This window comes from Echinops telfairi, unplaced genomic scaffold (assembly GCF_000313985.2).
Source record: "Echinops telfairi isolate 266 unplaced genomic scaffold, ASM31398v2 ScPeMD7_7469;HRSCAF=8507_0, whole genome shotgun sequence".
NCBI classification, from domain to species: domain Eukaryota; kingdom Metazoa; phylum Chordata; class Mammalia; order Afrosoricida; family Tenrecidae; genus Echinops; species Echinops telfairi.
Window position 1 is genome coordinate 5,495,657 of NW_022111372.1, and position 25,803 is coordinate 5,521,459.

Sequence of the window (25,803 nt, forward strand, 5' to 3'; positions counted from 1 at the left end):
TCAGTTATCAGATATCAAAGAACTGAAAATCCTATCAGTGGGTGCCCGCTTTACTGACACAATCACTGAAGACAAAGTTGTGCATAAGCAAAGGTGGTGAAGAGAGCTAATGGTGCCCGGCTATCAAAAGATATAGCGTTTGGGGTCTTAAAGGCTGGAAGATAAACAGCTGAGAAGCATCAAAGGCCACATGGAAGAAGCACACCAGCCTGTCTGACTACGGGTGCAGAAGGTACCAGTTTTCAGACATCAAAGAACTAAAAATCAGATCAGTGGGTGCTCACCTTCCTGATACGTTCACTGAAGACAAAGGTGTGCATAAGCAAAGGTGGTGAAGAAAGCTGATGGTGCCCAGCTATCAAAAGATATAGTGTCTGGGGTCTTAAATGCTTAAACTTAAACAAGTGGCCAACTAGCTCAGAAGCAACAAAGCCCACATGGAAGAAGCACACCAGCATGTGTGACCACGAGCTGTCGAAGGGATCGGGTGTCAGGCATCAAGAAACAGGAAATCATGTCATTGTAAAGGTGGGTGAGAGCAGAGTAGAGACTCAGAGTCCATCTGTAAGCAACTGAAGGGTTGCTGAGGCGTTGTGGGGAGGAGATGAGCCAATCAGGATGCAGGATAGCACCGATGAAACATATAACTTTCCTCTAGTTCTTGAATGCTCCCCACCCACCCACCCACCCCCCGCCCCCGACTATCATGATCCAAATTTTGCCTTGCAAATCTGGCTAGACCAGAGGATGAGCATTGGTACAGATAGCAACTGGAAACACAGGGAATCCAGGATAGATGACTCCTTCAGGACCAGTGCTGAGAGGGGCGATGCCTGGAGGGTGAAGGGAATGTGGGGTAGAAGGGGGCAACCAATTACAAGAATCTAAGTATAGCCTCCTCCCTGGGGGATGGAGGGAGAAGAGGGCAGAGGGAGGGCAGAGAAGAGGGCAGAGAAGAGGGCGGAGGGAGACATCGGACAGTGTAACTTATGACAAAACTATAATAATTTATGAATTATGAAGGGTTCATGAGGGAGGGGGGATTGGGCAGGGAAGGGGTAAATGAGCAGCCGATATTAAGGGCTAAAGTAGAAGGCAAATGTTTTGAGAATGATGAGGGCAACAAATGTACATATGTGCTTGACATTGTGATAAGAATTGTATGAGTCCCCAATAAAATAATTTTTTTTAAAAAAAGAAAGGAAATTTGGCAAAACATTTTCCTTTCTTTTCAAGAATGAAGGAAAGACTGATAATGATTGAACAAAGAGAGAAACAAATTGTAAAAGTAATAGCAGCTTTTGCTTTTAAGAAAACGAGAGAATAATTGATGAGAAGAAAAAAGATTAAAAACTTAATAAGTAAACATTTAAAATTTTTAATATTTAAAAAAATTTTAATATTTAAGGAGGGAAAGAAGAAGAGATAAAAATATCAACAACACAAATAGAAAGAATAATTCTTAAGTAAGAAGCAGAAGAGCTCTGGCTATATATTTGTCTGGGCTCTGACTTGCCGTGAGCTTTGTCTCTGATGGAGAGAGATCTGTGTTTCCTGCAGAATGGGTGGGGCCTATGGGTGGATTATGGGCCTTTGCTTGGAGCTAAAGAAAAGGAGCAATTATACCGAGCAATTATATTCAATGTTTGTGGGTCAGTGTTTCCTCCTGATCAGGGACTGGGGTGGGTGGAATATGTTCATGTTCACTGGTATCCTGGTGGCGAGAGGGTGGAGTGGGCTGGAAGGATATGGAGGGTGGAGTGGGCTGGAAGGATATGGAGAAATGTCTCCAGGTGGTCCTGGGCTGACTGGCTGTGAATGGGGTGGGGCTTATACCTTTCAAGAGGCAGGGGCTGCAAAAAAAGACTTGGGGTGGGGGTCAGGGCTGTGTAGTTGTTCTTGATGCTGGTTTGAGAGGAGGAAATGAAGGATGAGTGGTCCTACGGGGCAGGTTGTAGCTCTGAACTGAGATGGTCCTTGCATGCTCTAAATGAGATGTCAACTGAGCAAAAAGTTATTGCTTTAAAGATGTAATGAGGTACCAAAAAAATTAAATTTTGTTTCCTTTAACCTAGACTAATCGATGGGAGAATACTGATTTGAAATGAATAATAAGAATAATGCTTGAGACTTTTGTTTTTTATTTAATAGAAAAAGATTATATAGAAAGGAAAGACCACCACAAAAAAGCAAAGAAGAGCTGGGGTCTCCACCTTGTTCTGGGGGACATCAGGACTGTGGGGGGCAGAGAATTTTTGAGCACTTGGGAGCAGTGTCTGGTAGTGAGTCATTCTACCCTTGTGCTCTTTTAGGATGACAGGTGGGGTTGAATTTTGGCTGGGCATTTGTTTTTAATGTCTGATAGAGCTGAAAGTCATATTCTTTCAGATTTAAGTTAATTGTCTTACAGGAATAGATCACATTTGGATCAGGTCTTAGGGGAGGTGAGCGTCAGTGAAGGGGGAGATGGAGGGGGAGGGATGGGGCAGGGGCGAGCTGGGGAGGGGTTGGGTGGGGCTTGGGATCAGGGAGTGGTGCTTGGGATAGGGGTGGGATGGAGGTGGGGGAGATGAGTAGGCAAGGAGTGGGGGAGAGGTGGGACGGAGGTGGAGGGCAATGTGGGGTGGTGGAGGTGGATGCTATGGGGAAAGGGAACCCTTGAGAAAACCAGGGCTTGCCTATTGCTGTGGCTGCCCCATGTTACCGGCCTGTGGCTATCCTCCCAGGCTCAGGAGGTTAGGCTGCCTCAGGGACCCAGCAATCGGCTTAATCGGGCAGGTAGAATTGGGGTTCCCTTGGTTCACGTGGAAAGTTTGACATGTTTGCCATATATGTCTACCCCAAGATGTCCCACAGAGCTGTCTTTTCTTGGCTTCCATAGACTTTGCTACTCCAGGTACTGGGGAAAAATCAGCTCAGGGGGGTTGAAGTGGAGGTCCCCAGCTTGTGCAAAAAGCCAAGTTTATTTTGTGTCTATGTCTGCTGTAAGCTGCCCCTGCAGCTTCATTTTCAGAGGGTTGGTCGGTCAGCTGTGTTAGCTCAGGGACCCGAGAAAAATCGGTTATGTCCGTTGGTAAGAAGCAGCGCTCTTCTGGCTCCTGCCAGTAGCTGAAGACAAAGGGGAATCTGCGGGCAGATGTTGCTGCTCTGTCACTTTAGAAACGTGTGCATAAATCAGACTTAAACAGTCAGCAGATTTCCCCCCCTACGATGGATGCTGGACCTGATCTGCTTTCCAAAATTCTCTGTATATTTGGTTTGTATTGTTTTGTTTTTATTGTGCACATTATGTATCACAGAGTTGTTAGGTCATTGGGCTCAGTCAACCTCTTGAAGTTGTATTATGCATTTTTCTGCTTTTCAGTACTTGCTACCCAGGATTGATGAATTTGTAGAGACAGCACGTAGAAGAAGGGTTACAGTGGGGAGGGGATACAGTGGTGGTGGTGGGTTGAAGGGGAGATGAAGTCAAGGAATCCATGTCGAGAAAAAATGTTTGGAAACTGTGGCAGCAATTTTGCAATTCTGCTTGACAGGTTTGAACTATATAATGATCCGATATAAGTATTAAATCCCAATTAAGAAAAAAAAAAAAGAATGAACTGGTTGGTGTCTACGAATCTTTATGCTGAGAATCTCGCTACCAGACTGAAGTGTAGGCTGTTCCTGCCTATGGCCCTTCCCTGGTGGTTCAGCGGAGACCTTCCAGAGATTGTCCAGCCTCCTATTCTTTTTGCATTGTCTCTTTCTCTCCCATAATTCCATCCATTTTTACATCCATTATGAGCCTTTCTTGTTAGGCGCAAATATGCTTATAATTCTAATATCCCCGTATAGAATTATCTTCATAAATTGTGTTTAATAATTTTTTTTCTATTATGTTCGGTAAAGTAGAGGAACAGAGAAAAAGAAGACCTTGACAAAATGAATTAACTAATTTGTTTTGACTACCATAGCTTTTTCCTTTTTTTCCAGGTAATTCTTTACTTATCCTAGCTTTTTTCTCTTTTCCATATAAAGCTGATGATTAGATTTTCCATTTCTTTAAAGATCACTTTGAGTAGGATTGATATTTTTCACAATATTAATGGTACATTCTTCCATGTATGTTGGTCTCTTTTAATCTTTTGTAGTAATATTTTCTTTTTACAAGGCCTTTATTTCTCTGGTAAGATTTATATCTATGCATTTCTTCTGTTAGATGTCTATTGTAAATGGTATGGTTTTCTTAATTTCTTTTTCAGAGTTCTGTTTCTTACTATAAAGGAATCTTACTGATTTTTTGTTTGCTGATTTATAACCTTCCATATGCCATTTTTATTCAACTGCAGGGATTTTCTTTTGAGTCTTTAGGGTTTTCTACATAAAGAATTATGGTAAAATTTATTGGCAATTGTTTTTAACCCTGTTCTCAATGATTATTATAATTCTGTATGTCATAAGGACCACTAATGATGAACCGGGAACTATTAACTACCAGGTTCACAGTTCAAATCTCCATGGGAGAGTTGAATTTATCTTCTCCTGTCTACATTTAGAGTCCTGGAAAACTTATAAAGTGTAGTCATTGTCAGAATTGACTTGATGGCCTTACTGGCGCGTATTCTGTGCAGAATACTTATAAACAGTCTCACACGAGCACATATATCTCATGATATTGAAATTAAAAAGAAATTAAATACTTTAATACCTTGATTCAGAAATATATAAATACCTATCAGTAATACCCCCAAGCTTTTTTGTTTCATACATGAATATAAGGTATGTACAATAAGTCTCACCAAATAAATATGTATCGCTTATTTTAATTACAGATTTTAATAAGGAAAATACTTTTTTTTAAAACAGCACTGGTTGTAGAGAGTATACTAAAAATGTACAAGTGGCACAAAATATTTATTGCAATTAAATATATTTTAATAAAGTGCTATTCCAAGAAGTAAATTCAATATCTATTAGTTTTCCTTGAATTTTAATGCTATAATTTTAATTAATTGATATTTTTATGGCATTAGTAATTCTAAAATTCCTAAAAGACCACATTGGATTTTGAAACATTTACTCTTAGCCATTAACCTTTATATTTAAGGCCAAGTTGATAAGCTTTTCTAAACTTGCCAATTTAAAAAAAAAATACAATTTTTAATGACAGAGCTTTTGAAGATAACTAATGGATGAATGTATTATTGTGCAAAAAAAAATGTTGAAATGATTTTTTTCTAATCAGATAGGACTGGACCAGGCGGGTTCCACTTAAGTGAATTATGGAAGAAATATGCCCATGTTCTAACCTGGCAGAGCTTGCTTGTTAAGTGTAATTGGTGATATAATTGTTCTCCAATTTATGCCACAATTGTATTCTTGAGTGCTTGAGTGTGCTTTGCATTTTTACAAATCAAATTGCATTGAAAATTCCTTAGTATTTTAGTATACCTGGAGATGTCTATGTATAAGGACATTTTGGCAAATTCTTAGCTATTGGAGCATTGTGACTCAGTATCGAGACTGTATCCAGGTAGCTTGTGCTCAAATTCGGGATTTGCTTTTAGTTGTGTGATTTGTGTGACAAGGCATTTAGTTTCCTCCTCAGTTAATCTGTTAAATGCAGATAACTAATTATCTTCTTTCTCATTCTTCTTTGTACATTTTGAGAGATGTCTCTCCATCCTTGGAATCTCTCCAACCTTGCCTGTAAGGAACATTCTGGTTGTACTCCTTCCAAGACAGATCTTCATTCTTTTGGAAATCCATGGTACTGTCAATATTCTTCACCAACACTATATTCAAATGAATTGATTCTCCTACACTATTCTTTTTTCAATGTCCAACTTTCACATGTAGATGAGGCCATTGAAAATGTCATGCTTGGCTCAGGCCTACGTTAGTCCTAAAGTAATGATTTACCCATAGTATATATGAATCTAGGAATAACAAAGAAAAATTGTAGTGGTTGTGGTGAATAATGTTACTATCCCATGGGCCCCTCTCTGGGGGACAGGCAGCAGAGGGGTGGGCAAAGGGAGATGCCGGGCAATGTAAGATAAGATATAATAATTTATAAATTATTAAGGGTTCATGGGGGAGGGGGAGGCGGAAGGGAGTAGGAGGGGAAAAAAGGAAAATGAGCTGATTCCGGGAACCCAAGAGGAAAGCAAATTTTGGGAATAATGAGGGCAACAAATGTATAGATGTGCTTTACACAATTGATCTATGTATTGTGATGAATTGTATGAGCCCCAATAAATTGATTTTTTTTTAAAAAAGAGTTGTATGAGCCCCCAATAAAATGATTTAAGCAACAGAAAATTTTTTTTTTAAAAACAAAAAAAACAATTTTGGATAAAGTACAGCAAAAACGCTTAGAAAAGAAGCTGGCAAGACTTCCTCTTGCCTACTTTGGGTCAGTCATGTCATGGGGGAGAGCCAGTGACTGAAAAATTACATCATGTTTGGTAAAATAGAGGAACCCTGAGATAGATACAGACAATTCATTCCATGGAATGAATTGACAACCATGAGATCAAACCTAGCAATGACTCTGAGGATGGTGCAGGACCGGACAGTGTTTTCTTATGAGTTGGAACTGATTTAATGGCATCTAGCAGCAACAAATCACATCTTTTATGCTAGAGACTACAGTTTCTTGGGTTTAAAATTTTGTTTAGATATTTTGAAGTCTTTTTTTGGACCAACTTATCCAGTTATCCTTGAGCTCAAATAAAATCAGTAGTTTTTTTAAAAAGATGAACATATATTGCATGAAAAGTGTGCTTGAAACAAATTGTGGTTGTTGCTAGGGCAAGGCTAAATAGATTAAACTTTATTGGCAATTTAATGAGAAAAGATTCTCAAAATAGAGACATGTTAAATTCAGAAGTTTAGGAAAAAATCCATTGGAAGAGCATGAAGGTGAGACAGAATAAGAGAGATTAGGGACAGAGAAAACAATTAGGAAGATGGTTAAAAGGTTATTATGGTGTCATGACAGGTAACAGAAGGAAGGCAAAAGAAGATAAATAGATATAACATTCATTAAAGAAAGAAAAAATAAGAGCAGGTTATGAAGGCTTAAGGGATTAGAAAAAAATCAATTATGTTCAGAGTCAGTGGTCGGGTGAAATGGATGAAATCTCACAAGCACAATGGGGGAAATTGGTTTGGGGGAGAGAATCAAGAGACGAGTTCAATTAAGATAAATAGAGTTGTGTCTATTAGAGGTACTGGGAACTGTGAATAGAGAGCATTAATTTCACAATAGGAATCCAGAGTCAGTCAACTCTTACTGTGCAAACATCTGTGAATAAACTATATAGTCACATCTACTTTGTATGAAAAAAAGTATATTGATCCACAATCAATTATTAGCATTGTTGCTTATTCTTTTCCAAGCTCTTTTCACCTTGAACAGTTTGTAAAATTTTGCCATTCTGTATAGTAGCTGTTGTTATTTTCATCTCCATCTTCGTAATTATTTTCAGAACAAAGCATTTCTCACTAATTTCAATTTCATCTGCCACATAATTAATATAACCATAGCAAATATATAGCTGTAAATGTTTGCTTACTGAACCACTCCTTTACAGTTTATCAAAATAACATCTGTCCCCAAGGTAAATATTTTGCCTCTGCTGAACCCCAAAGTCCCTAACATAATGTTTAGGACACTAGTTAAAATAACTGTTAAAGGATGAAAAATAAATAATTAAAAATATAATATATTTATATATATTACAACTCAAAAATGATTAAATATTATAAGTAAAGGGAAGTTTTTATTACAAAACCTGTAAGAATATTCAAAATAAAGGCTTAAGAGATAAAATAATGATATAAATAACATGGAAAAGAGCAAGAATCTCTATAGATTGCATTTTGTGTTAAGTGACACACTAAGGGCATTATAAATACATGGTAATATAAATATGCCCCGCAACCTTGCAAGACAGACATCATTGACCCATTTTGCTATTGAATTAACTGAGACGGAAAGAGATTATGGAATTGTCTAAAATTCTTATCCAACAACAAGAACAAAAAACTGCACAGCATTATTTTAAGTTGGTATCTTTCTTACTTTTCAGTCTATCTCTGTCTACTCTGCAAATTTTCATAATTTTATTTATATTTTATCGGTAGCTGGTTAACTTCAGTCCATTGATGTAACATTAGCAAAGTAGCATGAACTGTCAAAATAGCAGACCACCAATAAATGCCTAACAGGCATGCCACAGGCACTCAGCTCTCGCTACACAGGCCAACAAACCTAGCCTCCCCAATTAGGTACCTGGAGGTACTCCACAAACCAGCCAGCATTCAGCTTTGCTTGCTCCTTGTTCTTGGAAGTGCACTACTCTGTCTCATGCGCTGGACCTTGGTTCTGAGGTCCTCTGTGGCTCATCTGGTGTTACAGCTGTCTCCTGGGTAAAGACGGTCAATGCAGGGATCTTGGGACCTAAACAATGTGCTGCACTCCCAATTCTTCTCTCTTCCTACTAGTCATATCTCCATTTCCTGCTCTTGAGGAGGATTATTTTATACTCAGCAGGGTAGCAATCACAATGAACCCTGTTAACTCTCACAGCTGAATTATAGAATTTCATCAGTATCTTCCTACCATATTATTTGACCCAGAAATATCAGGAAAAATGTGTTTGGTGGCAGTTAAACAGACAATGGCTAGAAGAGTCAGATTCACTGCATCACATCTGCTAAAGATTTACACAGATTTTTAATTAAAGTTCACTATAAACTCATTAAAATACTCAAGTTAAAATCATGATTTGAATTTCATAACTAAATACTATATACAAATCAGTTATTTTACAAATGTATTATATAATCTAGGAGTGCTGACCACCACCACTTCTCTGTGATGGCTTGTGCATGGCTGTTATGCCGGAAGTCACACAATTAAGAAGACTGGCATTACATCCATTGACAAAAATAACATTTCAAGAGCCATCAATATCTATATACCTCTAAGGACATCCAGTAAAAACTATTATTAAAATTTGTGAACCAAATTTAAAAGCCAAAGCTGAAGAAATTGAGGAATTCTACCAACATCTTTAGTCTGAAAGTGATCATACATGGAATCAAGATGCATTGATAATTATTGGTGACACGAATGCAAAAGATTGAAACAAAGGGGATGGACAGTAGTTGGAAATTATGGTCTTGGTGGTAGAAAAGAAGCTGGATATCAAATGATGGAATTTGGCAAGCCCAATAACTTGTTCATAGCAAATACCTTGTTTTCAACTACACAAATGGAAACTATGCACATGGACTTCTTCAGATAGCATACAAAGAAATCAGATGAACTACATCTGTGGGAAAAGGGGATGGAGAAGCTCAATATCAGCAGCAAAAACCAATTAAGGATCTGACTGTGGAACAGATCACCAATTGCTCATATGTAAGTTCATATTGAAGCTGATGAAAATTAAAACAAGTTATGAGAGCCAAAATACAGTCTATCTCACCTGAATTTTGAGAATATCTTAAGAACAGATTTGCTGCATAAAGCACTAATGACAGAAGACCTGAACACAATATCGTTAAAAAAGACAGAAATGAAGGAAAAGGTGAAGGTGGATGTCCCAAGAGACTCTGAGACTTGCTCTTAATATAGAGTAGCCAAGGCAAATGGAAGGAATGATGCAGTCAAAGAGCTGAACAGAACATTTCAAACAGTAGCTCAAGAAGACAAACTAAAATAATGTAATGAAATGTGCAAAGACCTAGTGTTAGAAAACCACAAAGAAGCATGCAATCAGCATATTTTATACTGACAGAATTCAAGAAACACAAGGCCCAAGTTGCAGTCTTGAAAGATTCAAGAATATTCAATGATGCATGAAGCATCAAAAGAAGATATAAAGAATATATAGAGCCTCTCACTCTACCAAAAGGAACTAGTGAACATTCCACCATTTCAGGAGGTAACATATGAGCAAGAACCAATGGCATTGAAGGAAGAAGTTCAAACTTCACTCAAAGAATTAAGGAAAAAACAGGATTCAGGAAATTTATATAAAACCAATTGAAATGGTTCAACAAATTGATGAAGCACTAAAAGCACTCAGTCATCGATACCAGGAAATTTGGAAGTGGGCTACTTGACCAACTGACAGGAAGATATTCATATTTGTACCCAGTATAAAGAATGGTGACCCAAGAGAAGCCACAAATTATAAAAGCATATCATTGATATCACATACAATTCAAATGTTGCCAAACATTCAACAACTGTGGCAGCAATACATTAACAGGGAGCTGCCAGAGATTCAGTCAGGATTCACAGGAGGATGTGGAACAAAGGGTATAATTGTTGATGTCGTGTGGATATTGGCTGGAATCATAGAATGCAAGAAAGATGTTTAGTTATGTTTTATTGACTATTCCAAGGCATTCTTCAGTGTAACTAATAAACTATGGATGTACTTGAGAAGAGTGGGAATTACAGAACACTTCATTGTTCATGCAGAACTTGTACATGGATGAAGAGGCAGTTATGTGAACACAAGAAGGGATTATAGCTTGGTTTTAACATCTGGAAAAGTTTCTGTTGGGGTTGTATCCTCTCACCACACTTAATCAATCTGTATGCTATGCAAATAATTAGAGAATCTGGATTATATAAGGAAGAGTGCAACATCAGGATTGGAGGAAGGCTTATTAATACCTGCAATATGCAGATGCCACAACTTTGCTGGCTGAAAGCAAGGGGCTTCAGCACTTCCTGATGAAGATCAGGGATTGCAGCCTTCAATGAGGATTACCACTCGAGGTAAAGAAGACCAAAATCTTCACAACTGGATCAATGGGTAAGATGATCCTAAATGGAGAGATATTGACATTTCCAAGAATTTTGTTTTTCTTGGATCCATAATCAATGCTCATGAAAGAAGCAGTCAATAGATCAAATGATGTGTTTCATTGGGTCATCTGCTGCATAAAGCTGTTGAAAAGCTTTGAATATTGAAAATAAGATGGACTGCCCCACAGAGAAACAGGTCTTTCTTAGGAAAAATATGGTCAGAAAGCTCTTTCGAGGGAAGGATGCTGAGACTTCCGCTTACATACTTAGGTAGAGAGAAGTCCCTGGAAAAGGACATCATTCTTGATAAAGTAGAGAAGCAACAAAAAGAGGAAGGTGTTCAGTGAGTTGGATTGAATCAACGATATGATGATGGGCTCAAACACAGGAACAATTTTAAGGATGCTACAGGACTAGGCAGTGTTTAGTTCTGTTGTGCATTGGATTGTTATGCTTCAGAACTGACTGGATGGTACCTAACAACAACAGGAGTCCTAATCCTGCAGTGGTTTAAATGTAGGGCTGCTAACCTCAAGGTCAGTTCAAAATAAGCAGCGGCTCTACAGTAGGAAGAAAAGGCGGTTTGATTGTGTAAATATTTGTCAACCCTGTGGAGCCATTCTGTACTGTACTGTAGTATCACCATGTGTGATATCACCGTCAAAAAGATGGCAGTAGATTTTGGACTTTGGAATCTGTGTTCTTATTAGTAATAGTTGTCAAGCCAAGCACGATGCCGTCATACGTAACAGAAAGAAGCATGGACGGTCGGGAAGCACCTTCATAATTGTTAGCTTGTTTGAATTCATTGAAGTCACTGTGTCACTCTATCTCATTGAGGTTTTTCTTTGCCTTTGCTAGCCCTCCACTTTCCAAACACGATACCCTTTTCTCACAATTGGTGCCTCCTGATGCCACAGCCAAGCAAAAGTTTTACACAATATTCTATGATCCCAAGGGGTTTCATTTGATAATTTTGAAAACAGACCACCTGATCTTTCTTCCTAGTCTGTCTTAGTCTGGAAGCATGCAAAAACATGTATACTGTGGGTGAGTTTGTTAATATTTGACATATTGGTGGCATAGCTTTCAGCCTCATAGCTGCATGAAAGACATCAGAGTATGACAAAACTGAAAGACAGTTTGGTGGTTTGTATAATCTATATGCAATTTTTAGATTCTCTGTTCTTCTAGTCCTATGTTAAGTACTTTGTTTTAAGAATACTTCCTTGAAATGACTTCTACCTATATATTTACACTGGATTGGTTCTGCTTTGCCCCATGGCTTATAGTTTCAGTAGTTGAGAGCTTTATGGCTTTTGTTTCAGAATTTCTCAGTGGCTTATACCAGACTGGTAGAAACTTGCCTGCCTTCCTTCCTTCCTCTTTTCCCCCTCCCTCCCACCTCCCTCACTCCCTTCCTTCCTTCTTCCCTTTCTTTTTTTTGTATAAAAGTTTCATTGGCACTTCATCCACATATCATTCAGTTCAACAGTTCATATCAAGAAGCTTTGTACAATTATTACCATGATCATTTGTAGAACATTTTCTTCTTCCTTGTACTCGTTGTTATTTGTGTAATTATTTTTGTTTAATTGTGGGGCAAACCTACACAACAAAACATTCTCCAATTCAGTAACTTCTACATGCATAACCATTGCTTATACTCCTCATGTTATATAGCCATCATTGATATCTTTTCCCACCACCATTAACACAAGGTCAATGCCCCCTAAGCAAAAACTCTTCCTCCTTCACCAATGGTAATCATTTGTCAAGTTTGGTTTCTTTTCTTTTTTCCTTTAGTACTTTTCTTGGTATAGTAGTCACACATTTTCTTGGCACAACAGTCATAGTAATTTTCTTGGTATAATAGTCACATATCATACACTTCCATAGTTAAATATCTTTTTAAAAGTTGTATGGACATCATCACAATCTGTTCTCCTGCTCCTTACCCACTCCTGCATTCATTTTCTGCTCCCCAATTCACTCAGCCTTTCACCCTCCTATTTCCCCAAAAACCATCGCATCAATTGTTGTCTCTATGCATCTACTCCTTCTGTGCTTGATAGACTTAGAAACATAACAGAGACAATAAAAAGCAAAAGGAAAATGAAACAGAAACAAGAAGAAGGAGATAAAAATAAGGTACCAAATATATGCTGGTTCTGAGTCCCCTTTCACTAGACACCCACTAAGCCAGGGTCCCACCTAAGGTCCAACCCTGTCCTTTCCATTGTCTTTGGGTGGCCATCCTTTTCCTCCTCTCCCATCCGGGACTCTAGTCCAGAGTCCAAGGGTACCAATAATTTTGAGGTAGAGTGAGTCAAGCAGGCTTCCACATCGAGGCATTCTGATATGGCCTTTGGGTGATGCCATGTTCCTTGTAATGTAAACATCTAAGGCATCATGGTGCTTAGTCCATATTAGAAACATATTCCAAGTTTCTACCTATGAACGTAGAACTGGGTTTCTTTTTCCCTTAGGTTCTCTACAATTATTGTTTTGCATCCCTTCTCGATGTGAGGTGGCTGCTCCTCATTTACCAACAGAAATATCAGTGACTCTTCTGAAATGTCGATGCTCCCCTTCCATGGTCTTAACAACTTGATGTTTAGTAAGTTTTCCTTTCATTCCTGTGGAGGATCTGTTGCTTGGTTGCAGCCTTGTCTCAATGGAGTATAGCAACAAGAGGATGGCCTTTCACCTTTTTCCACCTCCTTGAAGGAGTGGTCCCAGCCAATGTGAGGTCTCCTCTTTTGAAGTGGTTCTTATGAAGTATACTAAAGGGGCGCTGTATGCTTCATGGCAGGTAGACAGACAGCCTACCCTTCTGGAAATTGGTCTCTAAGATTTGTTTAATTGGTATTTCTCCTCATAGTAGTAGACTCATAACAATATTTGTCCTTTTGTGATTGACTAACTTAGCTTTTTCATGTCCTTCCATCACAGCTTTTCAGGCATGCGCAGTATTTCATTGTGTATGTACCATCATTTCTTTATCTATCCTTCTGCTTTGGGCATTCGGGCTGCTTCTGGTTTCTGGCTACTGTTCCCCTTTTTACTGTGCCACTATAAACATGGGAGAGCATACATTGACTCATGTTATGTCTTTTATTTGGGGGAGGTATACAAGAGGGTGTCCCCACCAAATCCAGGAATTTTTGTTTGTTTGCTTCAAAGTACTTATTATTATTATTATTTACACAAAAACCTTATCACATTCAAAGTAATCTCCATTACACTTCATGAAATCTGCTGTTCCATCCTTGGAAATATTTTTCAAATTCATCTGTTTGGATGGCTGACAGCACATCCCTCATTATTTTCTTCACCTCTTCATCTTCTATGTCTTCCAATTGCTGTCCTTTCATATTCCTCTTCATTCACAGAAACAGAAAGAAAGTCACGCAGAGTGAGAGCTCAGGTGAGTAAGGTATGTGGAACAAGAGAGGCGTGCTGTGTTTTGCCAAAAACTGGTTCACTGAGATGGCTGAGTGAGCAGGTGCATTGTATTGGTGGCAAAACCAGTTCCCTCATCTGCCACAAATCAGGCCTTTTTTGTAGCACACCATTATGCATTCTTTTCAGAACCTCTACATAGAAAGCTTGATTAATACTCTGACCTGGTGGAACAAATTCCAAATGCACTATCCCCCCACCCCCACCCCACACCCACATCTCCATGTCTCTTCACCAGTAATGACCTTGGGGAAAAAAATCTGGTTCACTTTGGAGTTGTTCTTTCAAAGCACGGCATATTTGCACTGAATGACCTTTTTTCTGGTCAGTCAGAACGCAAGGCACAAATTTCGAAGCAACTCTTCTTTTTCCAAAAGCTTCCATTAAACTTTGCTGGACCAAGCTCCAAGGTAGTCTAGGTAACTTCCCCATCTCTTCAAAGGTCCTTTGTTGACCTTCAGGGCATAAGTGCACATATTTTGTTGACATTTTCATCCATTGGGCAAGTTGATGGACATCCAGAATGAGGTATGTCATCAACTGACATTTCACCTTTTTTTGAACTGAGAGAACCACTAGTAGTCTTCAGTTTTTCCCATAGCGCTGTCCTTGTAAGCTGTGTTCAACATCACAACAGTTTCTGTTGTATTTTTCCCAAGCAGGAAACAAATTTTCACAGCCATGCTATTCTCTTCAATTGTCCATCACAAAAAAAGAGGTTTGAGCAAAACTGCCTTTATGAAAAAAATTCAATTACTAGAGAGAACCTTCCCAGGCGATGCCACTGGGTGCATTAACTCAGAGTGAGTTGTTTGCTAGCCCAGTGAATAAAAACGTGTACCATGAAAGCTCCATCCAGTAGAATTTTTTTCCTTTTTTTGGGGGGGGGGGACCCCTTGTATGTCTAATAGTGGTATTGCTGGATTGTATGGGATTTCAATTCTTAGTTGCGTTAAGTATCTTCATATCGTTTTCCATAGTAGATTTATGTATTTATAAGTCCATCAACACAATATATGGGTTTCGTTCTCTCGATAGCCTCTCCACCATTTGTTGCTTTTTGGTTTTTGTATTATTTTTGTTTTTGCATTGGGCTTCCCAAGTAGTTGTAAGGCGGTTTTCATCTGACTCTTCCAGGTGGCTAGTGACCACGAACCTTTCTCATGTGTTTGCTAGCCATTCGAGTGTCTTTTCATTGAACGGTCTGTCTCTTTCCCACTTCTTAACTGGGTCATTTGTTATTTTCTTATTGAACTGTTGTAAAGGTCAATATATTTTTCTCATTAGAACCTTGTCCAATGTGTCATTGATAACATTTACCCCCAATTGTTGGGCTCTATTTTACTCTTTTGATTAAGTCTTTTGATGTGCATAAGTCAGGGGTGTCAAACTGGTGGCGTACGGGCAGCTTGCAGCCCCCGAGGTAATTTTTTTGTGGCCTGCGATGCTCTGAAATAAAATGAAAATATAAAAAATTGCTATGAAGAAAATGGTGCTTAGGGGAGATGGAGGCAATAAGGTACACACAATTCCCTTGTTAACCCTTTAACTACTGAAGACGAGTACACACGTGGGCCAGTGCCTTTCTTGGGGGACTGTGGACGTGTACAAATGCGCTGACTCAGTTCCGGCGACGTTTGGAAGCGGTATGTCTGCCACTCTCAGTGTCGTCACGTAATGTAAACAGATATCAATAGCGAAAAGGTTAAAAAGAGCACTCTGGGTTGTGAATCATACCTAGCAGCGCACTAAACATTTTTAGAGGGTAGCCATTACGATTGTGTATCACGCTTGTCAGCTGTCCAACATTTTGTGTTTTTTATTAGTTACTTTGTTATATTTTCTGGTCACAACATAAGAGGTAAGTGAAAACTAGGAGGAGGAAAGCGCTGGCAAGTTTCCGGTAAAAAAGAATCATTTTACTTTTATAAATGCATTAAATACAATAGATGTTTAAATAAAAGCAATTATATAGTGTTTTAATTATTCTATCCATATTCCTGAATTTAACAAAATTTGGAAATGTGATGTGGCCCATGTGCATCTTGCCTGTTGCACCAAATGGCCCCCGTTTTAATTGAGTTTGACACCCCTGGCATAAGGATGTGAATTCAGCATGTCCCAGTCATCTATTTTGTCTTCCTCTGTGTGAACTTCCTTTATTATATTGGTAGTCTATGTATGCCCTGCAACAGGTCCTTACATTTGTTCCAATTTTCTCACTATTGCTCCTGATAGCTCTGGGGTTTACACTTAGGTCTTTAATCCATGTTGTATTCCTTTTTATGCCTAGGGAGAGATATGAGTTGTTTCATTCTGCGTATAGAAATCCAGTTTGTCCAACACCACTTGTTCAAGAGGCTGTCTTTGTCCCATTGGCTACTTCTAGGTCCTTTGTCGAAGAGTAGTTACCTGTAAGTTGATGCATTTATATCTGGGTATCTTGTTCTATTCCATTGGTCTATATATCTCTTGTTGTGGCAGTACCAGACTGTTTTCTGTGTAGTAGGTTTTTAAGTGTAGTAGTGTGAGGCCTCTTATTTGGTTCTTCTTCTTAAGAAGTTTTTTCTTATCCTGAGTCTTTTGCCTTCTCATGTGAAATTGGTAATTAGTTTGAAAATTAAAAAAATATATATATTTGGATTGGGATTGCCTTGTATCTGTAGATTGTTTTAGGTAATATTGACATTTTCAAATATTAAGTCTATCTGTCCATGAACACTGGCTATTCTTCCATTTATATAGGTCATTTTTATTTCTTGCAATGTTCTGTACTTTTCTCTGTATAGGTCTTTTGCTTTTTCAGTAAGATTTATTCCTAATTATTTAATCTTTTGTGTGGTTAATGTAAATGGTATTGTTTGCTTAATGTCTTTTGCATAGCTCTCTTCACTGAGGCACAGGAAACTGATGGATTTCTGGTTGTTAATCTTGTATCCTGCTACCTTGCCAATCCCTTGATTGTTTCCAGTAGGAATGTTGTGGAGATTTTCGGATTTTCTATCAGAAGGATCAGATCATCTGCAAATAGCGAGACTTTCACTTCTTCTTATTTTCTGATGTATCTGGCTAAGAATTTCAGCAAAATATTGAATAAGAGTGGTGATAGTGGACACCCTTTTCTGGTCCCAGTTTACTGTGGAAATGATTCTAGCGTTTTCCTATAAATGTGATATTGGCTGCTGGTTTTTCGTATTTGACTTTTATCATGTCAAGGAATTTCCTTTCTATTCCTATTTTTATGAGTGTTTTGATAAAAAATGGGTGTTGGTTATTGTCAAATGCCTTTTCTGAACTATTGATATAATCGTGTGTGTTTTCATTGTTTGTGCTGTTATGTGGTAGATTTCATGGTTCCTTTTTAGACATTGAACTATCCATGTATCCCTGGAATGAATCCCAATTGGTCATGGAGAATTGGTCTTTTTGGTTTTTTTTGAGATGATGTTGGATTCTATTGACCAAATTTTTGTGTGTGACAATTTTACCATCTATGTTTATGAGGGATCATGGACTATAATTTTCTACCTTTGTGGGTCTTTGCTTGTTTGGGTATCAATCTTATGTTAACTTCATAGAATAAATCTTGGGGTTTTCTTTTCCTACATTCTGGAGTAGTTTTTGTAGTATTTTTATCAGATCTCTGGAAACTTGGTAGAAATTCTCTGTGAAACCATCTAGTCTAGCTTTTCTTGGTTGGTATTTTATTAATTATGGGATTGTTGAATTTTTAAATATAGGTCTGCATTAATTTGAGTGGGTTATGCATTTTTAAGTATCTGTCCATTTATCCTAGGTTGTCCAATCTTTTTAAATATAGTTTTTCATAGTAGTGTGTTATTATTTTTTTAAATTCATTTGGATCTGTTTTAATATCATCCTTTTCATCTCCTATTCTGACTATCTTCATTTTCCCCCCTATGTTAAGTTTGCCAGTTGCCTATGTTGTTAATCATTTCAAAAAACCATCTTCTTGTCTTGTTGATTTTTTCCCAAATCATTTATTTCTGCGATGATCATTAGCATTTGTTTTCTTCTTTTATTGGAGGGTTTAATGTTGTCTTTGTTCCATTTTTTGAGATATTGTGTTAGGGTGTTGATTTTGGATTTCTCCTATTTTTTTCATGTTTATTAATTGCTATAAATTAGCCTCTGATTATTGCTTTTGCTGTGTCCCAAAGGTTTTGATATGTTGTGCTATCATTCTCATTTGTCTCAAGGAACTGTTTAATTTCCTTCTTTCTTTGCTTTATTGCCCAATCATTTTTGAGTATTATGTTCCTCAATCTCCATGTGTTTGTTTTTATGTTTCTTTCCTTTTTCTTTTTGATTTCTAATTTTAAGTGGTTTGGTGTGCGAAAATAGATGGAAGATCTCAGTTTATTTGAATTTGTTGAGACATGCTTTGAGGGCTAGTACGTGTTCTATTCTTGAGAATGTCCCATGTGTGTTGGAGAAGAATATGTATAGTGATTTTGTTCAATGGAGCATTTGGTATATGTTTGAGTTTGATTGTGTTGTTGAGGTTTTTTTGGTTTCTTTATTGAGCTTTTTCTTGATGTTCTGTCTTGGAGAGTATCTCATTGAAGTTTCTGTTATTATTGGTGAGGTGTCTATATCTTTCTTCAATACTGTGAGGATTTGACTGATGTATTTCAAGGATCTTTCATTAGTTGGATATCTGTTTATTATACGTATGTTTCTTGGACTATTGTGTCCTTGATCATTATGCAGTGTGTCTCTTTATGCATTATGCATTCTTGTCTCTTATTATGTTATTTGCCTTGAAGTCTATTTTCTCAAAGATTAATATTTCTAGCCCTGCTTTCTTTTTGTTGCTGTTTTCTTGGTATGCTTTTGTCCAGCCTTTGGTTTTCTTTTTGTCATGTCTGTATTTTGGACATGTATTTCTTATAGGTAGCATATTAACAGATTTTGTTTTCTTGTCCATTCTGCGACTCTCCATCTCTTTGCTGGTGCATTTGGTCCGTGAGCATCCCGTGCAGTTATTCATATATATGTAACTGTTAATGTCATTTTGCTTTATATTTGTGCATGTATGTGAGAATGTGTATGCGTGGTATGTTTACTTTCTTTGTTTTGTACCTGGGTTTCAGATGATGTGTTACTTTTGTGAGAAATATGTTGGTTTTAGGTTATGTGTTGTTTTTGATTTTTGTCCTTTGTACTTAATTGAGTATTTATTGTAGTGGTGGTCTTGTTTTTGTTAATTCCTTTAATTTCTCCTTCTTGAAATATTTTTACCTCCCCCATCATATTTGAGTCATATTTTTGTTGGGCACAAGCTTCTAGGTTGACTGTTTGTTTTATCCTTCATGACTCTACATATGTCAGTCTATTTGTTTCTTACCTGCATGGTTTCTGTTGAGAAAGCTGAAGTTATTCTAATTGCTATATGTAACTGCTATTTTTCCCCCTCTGGCTCCTCTTAATCCCCCCCCCCCCCTTGGTATTGATTAACATCTAACGAGATCTTGACTACAATATGCCAGGACATTTTTCTTCTGGGATTTCTCCTGATGGATTCTTTCGTATTCTTCAATCATTATCTTCATCTTTTAGGCACTGGGGATAGTTTTCTTGCAGGAAAACTTGGACTATTCTCTGTGTTTTGTTTCTTGCTCTTCTAGAATCCCTATAACACATTCATTGTTCTTTTTATTGTGTCCCACATTGTTTTAAGGATTTTCTAGATCTTTTTTGCCTTTTTTGTTATTTGTTCTTCTTTTAGATTGAAGTCTTTCAATTTGTCTTTAAGCTCACTAATTTTGGTCTCCATCTCTTCAATTTTGTCTTTCTCTTTTTGAAATAATATCAGGTAATTCTGCTATTGTATTATTTTACTTTTGTGTTTCTGTTTGGGATTTTCTTGCAAGGCACGTAGTGAGGGTTTTAGCTTCTAAAGGTTTCACTTTATTTTTCTCAGGCTCTTGATTTGTTGTGCAATGTAATTATCATCCTTTTAAGTTTTTGTCTTGCAATCCATAGCCTGTTAAATTTCAGGCATTTTATTTAGGTCTGGCTGTTGTTTGGCTATTTGTGTTTGTTTCTTTTTTGTATATTTTTTAGTGTGTGTGAATTCATTGCTTTGTGTGTGTGTACTGATATTTTCTGTTGTTTTCTTGACAGCTCGGTATAGATATTAGGGTATTGTTTTTAGGAAGGTAGGATTACGTTGGATTAGTTAATTCTGTCAGGTGTTGCATTAGAGGTGTCACTCATTTTACGTTAAGTATTTGGGGAAAGGGTTAGACTAAGTGTTGAGTGTTCAAAAGTTATAGAGGAAGTGTGTTAGAAGAAGAAATAAAATAAAAGGAAGCAAAAATAGAGTGATTAGTTAGTGTTAGTAAGTAGACTAAGTGAAAGGAAATTAGACCCAAAAATGCCTAGTTTTGCAAGACAGAAGAATGGGTAATAATATTTGATTGAAAACAGAAAAATATTGTAAGAGTAGTGGCAGTTTTTGGTTTTATGAGGATGAAAAGGAAAAAGAAGGATTAACGAGAAGAAAATAAAGAGAAGAAAGATAGGTACAAAGGCCTATGAAACAGAAGCTTAGACATTAAAATATAAAGACCAGGCAAGAGACAGTAGTATTAAAAACAAAAATAGGGTAGTAGGGTAAGAAGCAGAAGAGCTGATGATGTATGTTTATTTGGTCTCTAAGCTTTTCCTAGGAGCTTTGTCTCTGAAGTGGTGCTAACTTGTGGAATGATGATGTCTTGAGGGACAAGAAAACAAAGTAAATTGAGAGCAACAATGTAAAATAATCATGTTTTTTCCCCTTATGTCTACCAACAAATGAGGAAGTCCTGCTTAAGGATAAATTAAAAGAGAGGGTGGGTATATAGGGATAATAGCAGATGGAGCAATCATAATACCCACACAGTGAACAGCTGACAAGGTCGTGGGGAGGTGGTGGCTGGGATCAGGACTATGTGGAGCAAAGGGCTTTTGAGCAGTTGGAGATATCCTCTGTTAGTGTGTTGTTTGACTACCTTGTGGTCTTTTAGAATATCAGGTTAGGTTTGAGATTAAGACTAAGAGAATGATTTTGGTGTCCAGGATGGCTAAGAGTCCTGTATTCTTATGATTTAGATTACTTATCTAATAGGACAGGTTTCTGGTGGGTCAGATCAGAGGGGAAGGGTATGCTCTTTTTGTATGATCCAGTGGGGGTGAGGAAGTGGGGTCTATAACTACCACCTACATAGGTAGTGTAGGAGGGAGGAATGAAGCAATAACCTACTCAAAGGCAGGTTGCTTATCTGAGCAGCTTAGTTGCTGACCAGGCCTGATGTCTTGGAACAGCTGGTGAATTGCTAGGTCTAACCATCACAATAGCCTGGAATGGTGTCTGGGCTCTGAGGCTTTTAGTCTTTGTCTCACTTCCAAAAGCCCTGCCTGTGAGTTGTAAAACTGCTATTGCAGTTTCTACTTGTATTGTTATGCTAATGCATCGCTAATGGACGAGGTGTATATTGTCTGCTAACAAAATAATATAAATGGAAAAAACAACACCCCCACCCACCCCACTCAGCCCCAGCCCCCTGCAAAATGGCTGTGCTTTTTGGGTGCCTTAGACAGGCCTTCAGAGCTGTACCTCAGGGATGAGGGATTAGTCTTGCCACATGGGGCTGGGTCTCCCCTTACTTGAGTAGAGTCTCAGTTTATTCATTGTTTATGCCTACTCCAGTCTGCCCTGTAATTTCCATGGCGCACAGTAGGCAATGCCAGCCCTGCTATTGGGGATCAGACAGGAACTCCTTTGGCTTGGGCCGAGAGCCCAGTCTATTCATGCTTTTGTCTGTCCCAGGTTGGTCATGCAGAGCTTTGTCCCTACAGCTTTGTCAGTCAGCTACCCTAGCTCAGCATCCCCCAACTTCTTCTAGGGACAAGTGAAGTTCAGCCACTGAGATTGAGCAATAGGAGGTCTGTGATGGGAAATCCCTCGGTTCTTGGCTTCGCACCAAAAAGAATTCACGCTGAAACCTGGTTTGTGATCCAAGTGGGTTTTTATAAAGGACCAAAGACGTTTCAGGTTTTACGGCCACTGAACACAGGCAACTCCCAGAACTGCACACCCACGTGTGGTGGCTTGAGACCACAGTACAGCCAAGCGGAAGGCAGAGAAGCAGTCAAAGGGCAGTGATCTCAAGATTCCAGCCTTTATTAGGGCCTTTGGCTGGGAGGCATGGTCGAATGTATTGGTTGGCCCCATTGGCTGAATTAAGACCACCTGGCCTAGTTTGGGCCCACCCAGGTGTACTACCTACCTGGCTGGGGATTGATTTTGGTGCATTCCCAGTTAGTCTTTATGGCTGGCTAAGGGGGTGCCTGAATCTCTGCAGCAACCTCCTCTAGGGGGCCTGTAGGCCTGGAGCAGGATAATCCCCCTATCCTGCTACCTAACAGCACCAGGTCAGAGGGGTTGTGAGGGGTTGGGAAGCTATGCAACTGGCTTGTGCTTAGGGTTGATGACAAATGGGAGTCTTTTGGCAGACACTGCTTCTCTTATTTTATTAAATTTGTGTCTACTTATCTTTATGCTGAGAATCATGCGGTCTGGAAATGTAGGATATCCCTCTACTCTGTCCATCTGTGCTGCTCTATACAGTCACTCCTGCGTGTACTACTTGGTCGTCATCTTGCTCCAATTCCTATAGTATCTTTATGTACCCTAACACTACACTGAAATAGTTAGTATTAGCTCAGTTTATAAATGAAGACCCTGGTATTCAGTGTGTTTAAGATTGCTCAAGACATAATACCAAAATGATATTGTGAAGCAAGAAGTCAGAATTTAACCTGAATCTAGCTGATTCCAAGACCTGTGCTCTTTACATTCATAGGACAGTGAGTTTCACTAAAAGTCTTTTGGTCATGAATTTTGTTTCAAACACATCTTGCTTTCAAAAATTTTGTGTTCTATACTTTAATAAAGTCTAATGAAAATGCACTTATGGAAGTACATTAAAAATTTTAATGTGACCTGTATCTAAATGGAAAAAGAAAGGTCACAGCCATTTATCAATGTTATATAAAACAATTATAAAGTGAAAGCAAATGTATTAACTTTTTCTAGGACTATTTAATTTCTACCCTTTTTTTAATGCCAGCCCCCACCCTCCCCGCCCCTCAAATTCCTGAACATTCCATTTTCATTTTATTCTATAGATTTAGTCAAGATAAAGTACTTGAGTATAGCTCTGTCATCCACTCTCTACACATTTGTATCTGAAGTTGTAAGACAAATGGAGAAAGGTCAAAAGGGCACAGAACCTATCCCATAGAAAGCCTACAGTGCAGAAAAGAGGATGTAAATATGTCTTTTTGATTAAATACATTCCCCAAAGAATTTTGAAAAGAGGCTAACCATTAAATACCTCTTATACCACTTTTTAAATATGGCTTTTGAGGCACATGGGGTAGCTATATTTCTGATTTTTGTCTCTCAATGGCTGAACTCCCTAGAGTTCCTCTGGGTCTCTCCTGACACCATAGCTAAAGTGTATCTATCTTTAAATTATCCTATAAAATGAGCCCGGTAAAGCAATGTTTACAGTGGTTGGCTGCTAAACCAAAGGTTGGTCGTTCGAATCCACCAGCCACTCTGTAAGAATAATATGAGGTAGTCTGCTTCCACACAGGTTTACAATCTCAAATACATATAGGGCCATTCTGTAGGCAAATGGTGTCAAAATCCATTCAACAGTAGTGGATATTAGTGGAGATAGATGGTTCTAATCTGTGCCAAACCGTGCTCCTTTACTGATATTGTTGTTGTTAGGTACCATTGAGTCGATTCTGACTCACAGCAATCCTACATTCAACAAAACAACATTTTGAAATGCTACATGCCATCATCGCAATTGTTCATATGTGTAGACCCATTGTCCAGGCCACTGTTTTAATCCACCTTGTGGAGGCCTTCCTCTTTTTGTTCTCCCTCTACTTTGCCAAGTGTGATGGATCTTCTTCTCCAGGAATTTAGTCCTTTTCCTAGGAATTTAAAATTAGACCCAAGTGATTCCAGTCATAATTTGGAAGAAGCTTTATAAATTAGGAATTGTAGCATAATCATCTCTATCAGGCCATTTCAATGCAGAAAGAAATTAATAAAGCCTGTGAATAAAATAAAAGCTTCAGAGAGTATTGGACTGAAGTAGACATCGAGGTAGAAGAGGAATGTGTGAGGAGGAAAGAGATTGAGAGTCTAGTCCTTACTGAGAAGCTATTCTTTTATATGTCTTTGATATTCATGAGACACTTCCATTTTTCTTAACAATTTCCTCCCTACTTTTTTCTTCAAATTGTCATGAGTTTCTATAATTGCAAATTAAAGGTTCTAATAACTTAAGCTTCCAAGTGGTACAAAGAAGAGGAAAAAATGCTTTTTTCAACATATTTCCTGATAAAAGTAATACTTATATGCTTTTCTAATCAAAGTAATACTTTATTTTATTTTATTAAAAGATCATTTAATTGGAAGCTTTTATAGCTCTTATAGCAATCCATACATCAATTGTATGAAGCATATTTGTACATATGTTGCCATTATTATTTTCTAAACATTTACTTTCTATTGAGCCCTTGCTATCAGTTCCCCCCACCACTCTCATGACCCCTTGATAAATTATAAATTATTATTATTTTCATGTCTTACCCTGACAGCTGTCTCCCTTCCCCCACTATTTCTGCTGTTCGTCTCTGGTGGTGGTGGTGGGGAGAGTAATGTGTTCATCATTTTGATCCATTCCCCTTCTCTGTTCTACCCACCTTCCCTTACCCTCCTGATATCACTACTTCCATTCCTGTTATGGATTTCGTGTATCATAAACTATTATCTCTTATCTGTACCTGTGCACAAGGTCTGGTTTAGCCTCCAGTGAAAGGCAGGACTGGGGTCATGATAGTGGGAGGCGAGGAAGCCTCACAGAACCAGAGGAATATTGTGTGTTTCATCGGTGCTATACTGCACCCTGGTTGACTCATCCCTTCCTTGTGACCCTCTGTGAGGGAATGTCCCATTGTCTACAGATGGGTTTGGAGGCTCTGCTCCAACCTCCCTTGTTCTCAACAACATTGTTTGTTTGTTTGTGGTCTCCTGATGCCTGTTACCCTGATCCTGTTGATAACTCATGATTGCACAGGTTGATGTGCTTCTTCCATATGGTCTTGTTGCTTCTTTAACTGGCCACTTGTTTAACTTCTAGCTTTTAATACCCCAGACACTATACCTTTTGATAGCTGGCATCATCTACTTTCTTCACCACATTTGCTTATGTAGCCATTGATTGTGCTGGGAGGGTGAGCATCACAGAATGTCAGGTTGTTAGAACAAAGTGTTCTTGCATTTGGGGAGGGCATAAGCAGAAGCCTGAAGTCCATCTACTACTTTAATGTATTGCCATAAAAATGCATGTACATAGGCCAGTACCTCTATTTTTTTAAATCATTTTATTAGGGGCTCATACAACTCTTATCACAATCCA